Here is a 9403-nt window from a genome sequence, read left to right as displayed (position 1 = left end):
AAGAGATATGAATAGAAAAGATAAGACAAAAAATTTGTCTCCCTTAAACTTGGGAGTCTCTTAAGAGCCAGCCAGCACTTAATTCCATTTAGTTAAGGGCATGACGGATAAAGCATTTTCCTGGAAAGGATGCCGGTCTGCATCAGATTAAAACATTCCCAGTTTATTTGGTACCACTTATCCTTGGTACATTGAATTAGGTAAATGAGTTGTTCTACAAAACGAAATGGTGGCAGCAGATTTAAAACGTGATTTTGAACAGACTCTAAGCTCTCATCTGTTTATTGATTTAGAAGCAGGCATGGCTGTATAGTTAAGAAGTTTGTTTGTAGTTTCAGATTCAGTCCCCCAAATTTTACTCATAAGGCACTTCTTTGGTAGAAGACACTTGCCTCAGGTACTATACAGTAGAATTAAACATGGAATGATGTAGTTCTGAAGAAAACTTCTTCACCTCACAGCCAAGCCTATTTCAAAACAGTCCGCGGCTGACCAAAGCCTTATGAGTAGATTTGGAAGATAGATACTAAAGGAAGCCTCATGCGTGTGTTCACTGTCTTGACACCATGTGATGGTTGTAAACAAACTTCACCATCATACAAACAATGTTGTTTGTTTTCAATCTTTCATAAAAAGCATACAGCTATGGGGAAAGAAATTACTTTGTTTGTTAATAAATGAGGATTTGCAACAGGAAGGGCATCTGGTTGTAGAATAACTGCCTCAGCAAATTCCCTCTGATCCATGCAACCATGGAAAAGAGAATATTAAACAATGATGTGGATATATATTACATTAATATTACATGACATTAGTGGGTTTTCATATCGAGAATTGTCTCTAGTTGTTGGCATTTCCTTCATCTAAGTGCAGAATTATCTGGTGGAAAGAGTGGGAACAATTCCTTCAAATCAGTGAAGTGCAGTCAATTCTGCTGGTAGCTGAAGTGTTCATTTAAAATTTGCCAAGAGAAATGAAAAGGATTTAAAAAAAAAAAATCAGAAAAGGCAAAAAAGTTAGAAAGACATTTACATTGGTAAATAGTTAAGTGAACGAATACTACAAAAGTTACTTTACAAATAGCCAAGAGAAGTAAAGCCTCTTAGTATAAATAAACAATTAAGTTTCTCGATCGAGTGGCCACAGAACACTGACAGCTACTGTGAGAAAGATTATTGTTCTAATATGAATTATGTACAATAAAGCTGGAAGTAAGGAACAAGCACAAGCATGTACAAACATAAACTATAAACTTGTTTCACAGATTTTAAGAGTAAAAAAACTGATCTTGGGCAGCAAATTGGCAGTTGTTAGCATGCTAGAAAGAACACCTTGGAAAATTTCTTCCAAGTTCAAACACAGCCAAAATCAACTTTGCCTTTCGTCCTTTCACAGTCAATAAAGAAGTACCAATCCAAAGCAAGTCTGGCCCTTTGGGTTCTAAGTTGAAATCCCACTATGGCCAACACGGATGCTAAACCAGGTGACAAACTAATTCTATTACCCAAGTAGTGAAATTCACCACTCTGCTGTAAGTATTTACACCAGGTTTCTGCTTTGAGGATACCTTCCTCACTCCCTTCCTCTCACCAGCCTCAGAAACCCTGTAATGAACAAGTAAACAGGTACTGCCTTCCCCACCAACTAATGGACAAAAAAGAAAAAAAAAGAGAGAAAAAAGACTGCCTTACTGGATCAGCACAATTGCCATTAGTCACGGAGCAAGCTGGTGGGGGAGTGAATATATACAAAGGAAGTCAATAACCTATGAGATATTAAAAAAGATGCCAGCTATTTCTTTAGCTAACGGCAAAAGTAGAATAGAAGAGACTGATTAATCCTCAATTATAAATGATTTCTTTCGTCAGCACCGAAACTACAGTTGATTAAACTTTAAGAGTAAAAACCACTGATGCTTCATCAACCATACCATCAATCTATTACAACCATTTTATTTTTGTCTGTTTTTATCAGAGTTTGATAAATGTGACAAATATATTGTTCTTGTCCATTGTTTACATCATTGAATATGCAATAGAAAGAAAGTGAATTATTTAGTTATTCAGTTAACTCTGGTGAGAAATACACTAGAATGGTGGTTCTTGTTGTTGGCTGCAGAACAGACTTGGGTGGGGAGAGAGAGTAAACAAAGAAGAGAAAAAATTGTAAGCCAAAGGAATGTCGGTCAATTATACAACCCCAAGCACTGCTTCTAGCAGTAAGCTAACCCCCTCCTCAGAGTACCTATTGACAGCTAACAACAAAAAAATGTGTCTTGCCAATGGACAGGATGTAATATGTGTAGGCAACACAATTTTAAGACTTTGACCATTGTCCAGTAAGTAGTTTAACCCTTTAGCATTCAGATTATTCCGTCAAATTTAATGCTTTTTATTCACCTTGTTTTGAATTAACCTTGCATTATTTCTCAGCTTTGAGAGTTCAATGATGTGATTATTTTCGTTTAGAATGACATTGTAAAATAGCTGTAAGAAGTTGGATCTGGCCTGTTTAAACATAAAGGAGGCAGAGAATATTTTGGTTGGATATGGCAGGTTTAAATGCAAAAGGGTTAAAACACTATTAAGCAAGAACTCGGATGGGATAATGGCAAATAAAAAAATAGAATATAGATCATTGTTCCCTTCAACTCCTTTAACCCTCTAGCATTTAAACCGGCCATATCCAGCCAAAATATTCTACCTGTTTAAGTTCAAACTGGCCAAATCTGGCCTCTCACACCGACCCTACAATATCATTCTAAAAATTAATGTTTACCTCAAAAAAATCTCAAAGTTACAAGATAATGCATTCTTAATTCAAAACAATATGAATAAATAAGCATTGCTTTTCACAGAAGAATGTGAATGCTAAAGGGTTAAAGTTCCCTTTTGGAAAAACATGACAATAGAAGAAAAATATTGTAAACCTACCTTCACAAGACAAAATGAATGGAAATGTCCTTATTGATATGCTTAGTGATGAGATAAGATAGATAGATATATATATCCGATAGCAAAAATATCCAATGATTGATTATTTTTGTATATCCAAAGATTTTGAAGAGATATCAAGATGGGATGCAGCAGCTGTGGTAGATTGTTGGGGGAAGTTGCTAAGTGAATTGCAACTTGACCATAACTGCATATTTTGCAGCCAAATAGTGAGGAAAACACATTAAAAGCAGCAGACACCTGTGGAGACAAATGGAAGATCATTAGTATAGGAAATAGGAAAGTTAAAATTAAGAAGAAAATGGAAATGAAATTTAAATAATCATAGACATTAATTTAAGTAATCATTGATAGGAATTTATTTAATCATTGGTAAAACTTAATTAAGCATTGATATGGAAAGCAGACACAAAATGATAACGGCATCATCTGTATCATCATCACTGCCACCATCATCATCATTAGTGTTAAATAAACATTGAAGACAGATGAAACTAAAAGTAGCCCAAGTCAGCAAAAATATTTCAATAAAGGTTCTCATTTGCTCAGCAGGATCCAAAACGCTTGGAATTTCCCTCAGAAAATCAGTTTTGCTTGGCTGGGGTGGGGTCCAGAGTTCATACATCTCTCCCATAACACAGAAACTTATTCGAACTGGCAATTATGACTAGGAGTTTGTTTTCTGATTAATGCAGAACAAGTCTGCATTAATCACTGCACCTGCCACCTAACCAACTCGCTGTTCTTAAGGTATTATACTGGTGTTGATGGGATTGCCTGCTGACAAACAGAAGCTAATGGTAATATGGCAAGTGCCTTCTACTATAGCTCAGGGCTGACCAAAGCCTTGTGAGTGGATTTGATAGACAGAAACAAAAAGTATGTGTGTGTGTGTGTGTGTGTGTGTGTGTGTATATAAAATAATAATTAAGCAAAGGTTGACTTCTATATCATTTGGTTAAACTTAATGCCCTCACTGGTACTGCAGTGCATCTGATATTTAACATACCCAATTCTCAAATGGATAAGTCAACGAAGATGTACATAAATATCTGTAACAGCTTACTGGCCTTTGCACCAAGCTGTTTTTCCATGGATACATTATATGAAGATCATCTTCTGAAGTACTATGTACACACACACAAACACAGGTAGACCGAGGTAGAACACATTTATGTATGCAACTTAAATCTCAGTAACTGATGGATGTAGAAAGTAACACTTTTTTATTACTATTATCACACAGGCTGTAAGGTTAAACTGTTTGTCATTTTGGTATAAATAGCTGAGGGTATTGACTGCAGCATGACAACCAAGAACACAAAAAAAAAAAGAAAACAAAAATCTATCTAAATTTAGCCTGAAATCAGAACAACCACATCACGAACAAGAATAATATGAAGAATTTATAAAGGTGATGGACCTCAAAGCCTAGTGTGGTGAATCAATCTCAGTTGGCACAGTAAAAAGAATTTCATTTGGCACACCTGTCTGGTTCTGAAAATACATATTTTCTTGTTGCTCTTAAGGCATCAAAAGGTCATCAACCAGCATCCACCCTTTCCTGCTCACAGCTTTACTGCAAGGAGGTTTATCTACTATATTAGTAGAATATGAGAAGATGGTAAATAGTAAACATGATTTCATATTGAGGAAGAAATCCAAAAATACGTAGCATTTTATTTATGCTCCAAATTAGCACCAATAAGATTCTAAAAGAAATTAATTAAGTGCTCACTTGTCCAGCAATGCCAAACACAATAATACCTAAGCTACAATTCAGCAGTAAGAATTCCCAACATTTGCCAAGGGCTACGGATGTTTGGAATCAAAGCTACAAATTCTAAGGCCGAATACAATTGATTAAAATCTCAGTATGATTGACTTCCCTCGAAGATTGAAAAGAAAAAAGCAGTAAGCACAACTAAATACTGTAGAAACAATTTATTTGATGCTCTACCAATATTGGCACTCACCAGCCTAATAATAATAATAATCCTTTCTACTAAAGACACAAAGCCTGAAATTTGAGGGGAGGGGACTAGTCAACTACATCAACCCCAGTGTTTCACTGAAAGAATGAAAGGCAAAGTCAACCTCAGCAGAATTTGAACTCAGAACATATAGACGGACGAAATACTGTTAAGCCTTTTTGCCCAGTGTGCAAGTCAAAGAGCAAGCTAGCTTGTGTCGATAACAAAACTCACAAACACACACAAAAAAAAAACCCACTGAGGTAGCTGAAATCATTCTCAAGTTATGGGGGCAATAAAACTAGCCAGCTCAATTCCAACATATGAAACACAAATAAATATACTCAACATACAGGATTAGTTTCAAATCCTTTATAATCTCCCCATTCAATTTTCTTCCTTTATGTGGACATTTATGTCCACTCTTTCCTCAAAGTTATCTATTTGAACTTGCTGACATATGAGGTGTATATGACTAATACTCCTCTACCTGAAAACATCCAACTAACTGTACATAACATTTTAACCTCCTCTTATTCACAACCTTTTATTTTTAATCAGGTTACTCCAGTTCTTGTCATAGCAGACAACACTAATTGCTTAATTAGTCAATTCGTCTTTTCTGAAGCCGTAAAAAAAAAAAAAAAAAGCCGAAGCACACGCTGCTCCAATTATTCCTTTCAACAAACAGACAACAGGTTATTTTTCTTTTTGGCTTGCACGACTCCAAGATTCATTGCCAATATACAACCGCACTTTCAGAAAGCATTCTTCTATACTGATAAGGAACAATTCAACAAAATATCAAGCTACTATAATTACAAAAAGAGCAGAAAAAAAGTTTCACTGTCAGCTATGAATATGTATTAAAGTGCTTGTCACCTATTCAAATAGAAGATGATTGGTGTGACCAAACAATATGTGGTTGGCATCCACAATATGTAAGTACATAGTCAACAAAAGCTTCTCAATAATGTTCTAAAAGGAGACCATTTCTGCCAACTCTGAAATGAGCACTCCAACTGGAAAATATCCTGGATGAAAAGACAGCAAGCAGAAGATAATGTCCTTGAGCAGCTATAAAGTCACTACTGGAATACAATGTTAACAGATAATGAAGCATGGTGTTTGAACTAATAGGCGCAGGAGTGGCTGCGTGGTCAGTAGCTTGCTTACCAACCACATGGTTCCGGATTCAGTCCCACTGCGTGGCACTTTGGGCAAGTGTCTCCTACTATAGCCTCAGGCTGGCCAAAGCCTTGAGTGGATCTGGTAGACAGAAACTGAAAGAAGCCCGTCATGTGTGTGTGTGTGTGTGTGTGTGTGTTTGTCCTCCCCAACATCACTTGACAATGGATGCTTGTGTGTTTACGTCTCCATAACTCAATGGTTTGGCAAAAGTGGCTGATAGAATAAGTACAAGGGCTTACAAAGAATAAGTCCTAGGGTTGATTTGCTCGACTAAAGGCAGTGCTCCAGCATGGCCACAGTAAAATGACTGAAACAAATAAAAGAATAATGAAAAATTGGTATTGATTAATTTAAATCCAACTAAAGTTTACTTTTTGGAGAAACGATAGCTAGGAATTATTAATACCATTCAAAACAAATATCATTAACAAGACTGTGGTCATGCTGGAGCACTGCCCTGAATGGTTCAGTCAAACAAATTGGCCCCTGTATGTAAGTCCAGTACTTACACTAATGATGTCTTTTGCTGTACTGCTGGATGTCAACAAACCAACACCAGTTAAGTACTAAAGTGAGCTTGTATCTATGTATGTATATGTGTGTGTGTGTGTGGGGGGGGGGTATAAATTGATAGATTGTTAAACAGACAGACAGACATAAACAAATACAGAGAGAGGAGAGAGAGAGATGGAGAAGCAGATGGATAGATGGATAGATAGATATATAAACAAACTAGGAGTAATAACTCAAAGTAACCAGTGGCTTGAGGATGTATTCTAGTAAATATTAGGTGCTAAGTGTACGTATAATTTTCAAAAGAAGTAATCATTGACTCAATTAGCTGAAGCAGTGAAAGAACTAAAGACTTCCGTCAAAATGAAATCGGTTAATAAAACAAATTACTAAACACCAAAGTTAACAAACTAGTTAGTTTAGCAACAGCAACAAGCCATAAAAGAAAAAGAAAAGGTTAAGCCAACAACACAAAAGCAAAATAATAAAACCATAAAGGCATTGGCGAGCTGGCAGAACCATTAGCACACTAGACAAACAAAACACTTTCATTTTATGTCCCGAGTTCAAATTCCACTGAAGTCAACTTCGCCTTTCATCTTTGTTTGGGGTTAATAAAATAAGTACCAGTTGAGCACTGGAGTTGGTGTACCTGACTAGCTCCCTTCTCCAAAATTGCCAGCCTTTTGGCACCAAAATTTGAAACCAATATTAAAACCACAAAGAGATGAACGAAGTTCGAAGTTAAATTACATACAGAGAAATTTCAAGTGACCACTAGAAGAATTCACTAAGGCCCTGCACCAGTGAGAGTCTGAGTTTGTACATTCATCAAAGGGTTCTCTCACCTGAAACCAACATTTCTTCCTTTTAACAACACACTGAGGTAACTAAACTGTCTGATGATTAATAAGTCAGCCACACCTACCATCACCCTATCTGTATTCACTTGTGACATGCTACTTGTGTTAGTCATACAAATCAATGACAGTGCTATTGATTAGTAAACAGTCTATGTACTAATCATACAAAATACCACTGGCAATATAATCGCAATTGCATAACAAGGATTCCTTTTTAGTCTTTTTCCTAATGCTTCGAGGTAATCCTACTTTTGAAAAAATATATTTGGGAGGCAGCGGGTGGGTGAAGAAGAGAGTGCAGGGTGCATTGATTGCTAGGTCATTTTACTCCCCATATGAGCAATCTATTATTGAAGAAGATATTATTAACCATGGTGGAATTTAAAGGAAAAGGCATGCAATACAAACTGCTATAAAGCTTCCCATCTTTCTTACTTAGTCATCACTAGACAGCAATAACAAACAAACAAAAAATAATAATAATAAAAGAAAGCAAAACAATAGCACTTACAATTAAGAAATGACATTATAACAAACAAATAAGTAAAAATGAAATAAGTGGATTAGCAACAATTTGGGTAAATATTCTCAAATTTTCCAGATTAAAGTATCAGAAGATAATGTTAGCAAAAAACTTATAGATATATAAGGAAGAAATAATTATTTAAAGCGTTCAAGTTTCATGATGGCATTGCAACAGAGAACTTTCTTACAGACAAGACACAAGTGTAGATCAATCTAGATGTAAGACAAAATACACAACTAAGACATCAAAACTAGACATAAATGGACATCAGTTCATATATTAAAACACCTGCTTTAACAATCCTTCTATCTTGAAACAATATTTCCTGCACAGCAAGAAATCTCATTAATTTATGAAACTTAAAAAATATATTTCACTCCAGTCATCTGCTCTTTAAATATTCATCAGAACAGTAGAGATTTTGCATAAGCAAACTTCAAGTGAAAGGTACACACCAGGTAACAGACTGCAGCAACATGGAAATATACAAGTTAATAGAATTTACGATACAAGCATTTTGAACTAGCATATAAAAACAATGATGATTTGTCAGTTCCTTTAAAGCAATATATAGGAAATCTATTTTTCTTTATACTCTATTATGTACATACATAATATCATCATAGTTCTAGCATCTACTTTGCTGTGCTCATATGGGTTAGATGGAGTCTATGGATACAGATTTTCTACAACCAGACGCCCTTCCTGTTGTAACCCTTTATCTCCCAATGGCCAAGTCATGTTTTCACAGAATACCGGAAATGAATGACATTCATTTACAACAAACATGCAAATGTCAAGATAAGGAGACATAAGCGCGCGCGCGCACACACACACACACACACACACACACACACACACACACACACTCATAGATATTAGGGTGTCTTTCAGTATCTGCCAACCAAATCTGCTCACAAGGCTTTGGGCCAGCCTGAGGCTACAGTAGGTAACATTCATCCAAAGTGCAATGCAATGAGGCTGAACCTGAAACCATGTAGCCAGGAATGTAATCCTTGTTAATTTAAGCAAGAGAAGATGAAAAATGTAAGAGCAAATTCCTTGCAGAAAAGAGCAGACAACTAAAAATGTTTTTTTTTTTAAATACAAAAAAAAAAAAAAATTAGGCAATTTTTTAAAAAGTAACAACCACCAAAATCAAAGAGAAAGTAATTAAATGTGAATTGGGTAAACTAGTTTCAATAAAGCTATTTTCAAAATGAACTTTCTGTACAAATGTTAAAAAAAAAAAAATTAAGTCATTGACATAGCTAGTTGTTTTTTTTTGCTTCAAGAGATCCACTAAAAATAATTATGTATCTAAATGTATAATTGTGAGGAGGGTTAATGAGACAAGTCTATATGGGTGGCCTGCTAAAAATA

The 9403-nt window shown here is 35.5% G+C and overlaps 1 protein-coding gene across 28 annotated transcripts in view; it reads right to left on the bottom strand.

Moving 5' to 3' along the window:
* LOC106874741 (C-terminal-binding protein) overlaps positions 1–9403 on the bottom strand; it is a 203928-nt gene that overhangs the window by 149884 nt on the left and 44641 nt on the right. For 23 of the 28 annotated variants that reach the window (XM_089363012.1, XM_089363020.1, XM_089363018.1 and 20 more), the window contains exon 2: positions 2934–3194. The gene's annotated coding sequence lies outside the window, so the exon portion shown is untranslated. Of the gene's footprint in view, positions 1–2933; positions 3195–6357; positions 6421–9403 lie in introns of those variants that run through there. The other 5 variants (XM_089363015.1, XM_089363023.1, XM_089363034.1 and 2 more) reach the window with 1 other exon arrangement.

The sequence above is a fragment of the Octopus bimaculoides genome, chromosome 14, assembly GCF_046866305.1.
Source record: "Octopus bimaculoides isolate indiv1 chromosome 14, ASM4686630v1, whole genome shotgun sequence".
In the NCBI taxonomy this organism is placed as follows: domain Eukaryota; kingdom Metazoa; phylum Mollusca; class Cephalopoda; order Octopoda; family Octopodidae; genus Octopus; species Octopus bimaculoides.
The sequence above is the reverse complement of the archived record's forward strand: the minus strand, read 5'-3'. Positions and strand labels throughout refer to the sequence as shown.